A 4,267-nucleotide genomic window follows, 5' to 3' on the forward strand; every position below is an offset into this window, starting at 1 on the left:
CCTTCATTAATTATAAATGTATGTCTGTTTCAGATTTGGGACACATCTAGCCATGATTTATTCAGGTAGTTTTTCAGTTGTGCCATTTTACTGCTTCCTCTCCGGGATTCTAATGAATGTTAGGTCTTTTGTTATAGTCCCATGGGTCCCTGAAATTCTGTCCCCTCCCTGCTCCAAGTTTTCTTTATGTCTTCCAGAAAGTAGGTAGTTTTTATTGTTTTCTTCCAGTTTGCAGAATACTTCTCTGTCCCTTCCATTGTAGTGTTGCACTCATTCTTGGAATTTTCTTTTTTTAATTTTGGTTATTGCATTTTCAAGCTTTAAAATTTTAAGTTTTTCTTCTTATATGGTATATTTCTTTGCCGAGCTTGTGATATTTTGCTTCAAGCATGTTTGTAATTGTACACTGAAACATTATCATGTTGCTTGTAAATGCTTTGTCAGATGATTTTATTATATCTGTCGCTGTTGATGTCTATTGATGACCTTTTCTCACTCAAAGTTAGATCTTCCTTGTTGAATTCTAGACATTTGGGGGCATTATAAGTCTTTGCATCTTATTTAATCTTTTTTTAAAAGATTTATTTATTTACTTGAAAGTCAGAGTTACACAGAGAGGAGAGGCGGGGGAGGGGGCAGGGAGAGAGAGAGAGAAAGAGAGGTCTTCCATCTGCTGGTTCACGCCACAGATGACCACAATGCCTGGAGCTGCACTGATCCGAAGCCAGAAGCCAGGAATTTCTTCCAGGTCTCCCATGTGGGTGCAGGAGCCCAAGGACTTGGGCCATCTTCCACTGCTTTCCCAGGCCATGGCAGAGAGCTGGATGGGAAGTAGAGCGGCCAGGACTCGAACCAGAGCCCATATGGGATGCCAGCACTGCAGGCAGCAGTTTTACTTGCTATGCCACAGCGCCAGCCCCATCTTATTTGATCTTGTGTATTAGCAGGCATCCCTTGTCAGTGCTGTAGTAGAGAATTGAAGGGCATTACCATGCTGTATTCAGGTGGCATTCCGGGTCCAAGTTCTCTTCCTGGCGTCTGCTGACACGTGGAGGAAGGTAGGGGCTCCTTGCTGATGGTGGGTGGGGTGGGAATTCAGATTCTTCACTGAATAGGGATGGGGTGCCTTATTGCTGCTTTCCACTGTGGTCTCCAATGACACTGTGAGTCGATAGTCTTTCTAATTCTGAGCTGGTTGTGAACGTTTTCCCTCTCTACCTGGCCTCCTTGATACTGTCCTAGAGGAAGAAAGGAAGAATGTGTTGTTACTGTGTAGTGGAGGACTGAAAGTCTAGATTCATGGTCCCACAGGGTCTTCCTCACTTCTGGGATGGAAGTCCTGGCTCTAGGCTTGACCGTCTCTAATGCCACCATCCCCTGCATCAGCATCTCCTCTCTCACCTCTTGATCCAGCAAAAAGGCTGGGAGTACACTGCATCGGCCCAGTCTTTGCTGGTAGGGGTGAGGATAAGGCTGAAGGTTTTTTTTTTTTTTTTTCTGTGATATTTGGCTAGATGAGGGTGGTTAGTGTCTTAATGTTTTTTTAAATTATTTTTTAAAGATAAATTTAAAAATTATCTATTTTCATTTTATTTTGAAGGCAGGGGGTGCAGAAAGAGAAAGAAAGAGAGAGACTTTATATCCAGTGGTTCAGTCCCCAAATCAGGCCAAAGCCAGGAGCCTGGATCCCATTTGGGTTTTTCCACATGGGTAGCAGGGACTCAAGTACTTGAGCCATCCTCTGCTGCCTCTCAGGATCTGTATCAGCAGGAAGCTAGCTTGCATGTGGAGCTACTGAGACTTAAATCAAGCACCCTGATATTGGATGAGAGTATCTCAAGTAAAGACATAAGCCACTCCACCAAACACCCACTCTTGAATACTGTACTGTGGTTTTGAGGTTTGTATCTTGTTTCTATCATGTGGAGAATGTTGATTTTTTTTTTTTCAGGAGGCAGTTGATCCTGTTGGGTTGAGGGCACAACTCTAGAGCAGCCTTCTTCAGGTAGTCAGTTCCAATGTCCGTACAATGTACACAGCCCACAAGTGATTTTCACTGCTGGCTCATGTACGTGCTGCTCAGTGGCTGCCATGGGTCTGCGTGGTGTTCTAGCCTGTACTGTAGTCCTCAAGATTTGTGAGTCAGCCCAGGCTTTCACAAGTTGAAGGAACTGGTTTTTGTGAGCTTCTGCCTGTCTATGATCTCTATGGTACTTTCTTTTAAAAAATTGTATTTACTTAGAAGCATTCAGAATGTCAACAAAACAGCTGCAACTTTTTTTTTTTTTTGCAATTACAGAGTGGTATTCAGTTAACAGAACAACAATTATTTCGTATAAGCTGCATCAGAGACAATGAAGATGAAAAAACTACCGTCCCCATATATAACTAATGTGTGCTGTGCACCAACAAGAACCTGCTTTAAATTTCCATGCCAATGTACAACCCCCATACTGTACCAGGCAAGGTTAGTGGCTATTGAAAATACCACCAGGACAGGGCTATCTAAAGACACATTCGGTAGTGTGTTAACTATACAAAAAAAGACACTGTACAGTTTAAAAACAAATCTTACACAGCCTTACATTTCAATTTTTTTTCTTTAAAAGGTGTGAGTTGTGTACAGGGGGGTTAAATGCTTTATAGACAAAAAAAAAAACTGCGCTAGAACCAACTTATTCATCATCATCATCTTCTTCTTCATCTTCCTCTTCCTCCTCATCCTCTTCGTCGTCTTCATCTTCCTCCTCTTCCTTCTTTTTCTTGCTCTTTTCAGCCTTGACGACTCCCTTTTTCGCTGCATCAGGTTTTCCTTTAGCTCGGTATGCGGCAATATCCTTCCCGTACTTTTCCTTCAGCTTGGCAGCCTTCTTCTCGTAGGGCTGCTTGTCATCTGCAGCAGTGTTATTCCACATCTCTCCTAGTTTCTTTGCAACGTCACCAATGGACAGGCCAGGATGCTCCTTTGATTTTGGGGCGATACTCAGAACAGTACAAGAAAAACGCCAAAGGAGGCCTCTTGGGTGCATTGGGATCCTTGAACCTCTTTTTTGTCTCCCCTGTAGGAGGGATATAGGTTTTCATTTCTCTTTCATAACGAGCTTTGTCCGCCTTTGCCATGTCTTAAGATTTTCCCTTCTCTTTAGCAGGCATGGTATTCCACCTCTCTGAGCACTTCTTAGAAAACTCTGAGAAGTTGACGGAAGCATCTGGGTGCTTCTTCTTATGCTCCTTCCGGCAAGTTTGCACAAAGAATGCATATGATGACGTTTTGCCTCTCGGCTTCTTAGGATCTCCTTTGCCCATGTTTAGTTATTTTTCCTCAGCGAGGCACAGAGTCGCCCAGTGCTCGTTCGGCTCTCACTTGCCCTGGCGCTGTCTCTATGGAGCTCAATGTACTGCAATGGCTGTGAGAGCGGGAGCCAGACGCAGCCTCTATGGTACTTTCTAAAGTGGCTCTTTGGATTCTGTGGCTGGAAAGCGGAGGTTTATCCTCCTGCTCAGATGTGCACTTCCAATTGGTGATGCCGCATCTTGGGCCAAATGTGGGAGGGTAGGAAGAGGAAAAAGTATTGGGGGCTTTCCCACTCTCTGGGGAAATCTCTTCTTAATAGAGAAGAAGCGCTCCTTTCTTTAGAATTTTTGCTGTTCTGGGTCATCCTCCTCTCCCCCACTTTATTTATTTTAATTTAATTTAATTTAATTTTTTATTTTAATTAATTTTAACAGATTCAATATGATTTGTAGGTACAAGTCTAGAAACATAATGGTATTCCCTCCCTCCCTCCTTCCTATCCTCCTTCCTTCTACCTTTCTATCTTTTTCTTTTTTTTTAGTCTTTGAGATAATATATTTTAAATTTGCATTCCAGTAAAAAGGCTTAATACTTCATCAAATAAGAACTTTAATGAGTAAAAAGCTAAAAGACCCTACTTTATTGGGAATACAGACAGTGGATGCCACTGCTGCTGCTATTATGAGATAGCTCAATGGGTAGGACACAGAAGAACAGAGAATAATGGGGGACACTGGGGTTTCTTCTATCTCTCTCTTAATATTAGGCGTTCTCTCCCTATTCTTTGAGCTGGAAGTGGAAGGATTTTCCTGAGCTTCCTCTGTGCTGGGGAGCCCACACCAAGGATATGGACTATGTTGAGCACAGGAAGAAAGAACTAAACCAGTAAACTTGCTGCTACTTTGGTGGTACTTTGCGTCTTCTCTGCCATCTGTTGCCTACTTGCTGCTTTTCAGAGCCCATGAATAGCTG

At 42.9% G+C, this 4,267-nt stretch overlaps 1 pseudogene; it reads right to left on the reverse strand.

The window, feature by feature from the left end:
• Positions 1–2,382: 2,382 nt before the first annotated feature.
• On the reverse strand, positions 2,383–3,332 carry LOC133749637 (high mobility group protein B1-like; annotated as a pseudogene).
• Between the last annotated feature and the right edge of the window lie 935 nt (positions 3,333–4,267).

The sequence above is a fragment of the Lepus europaeus genome, chromosome 2, assembly GCF_033115175.1.
Source record: "Lepus europaeus isolate LE1 chromosome 2, mLepTim1.pri, whole genome shotgun sequence".
NCBI lineage: Eukaryota > Metazoa > Chordata > Mammalia > Lagomorpha > Leporidae > Lepus > Lepus europaeus.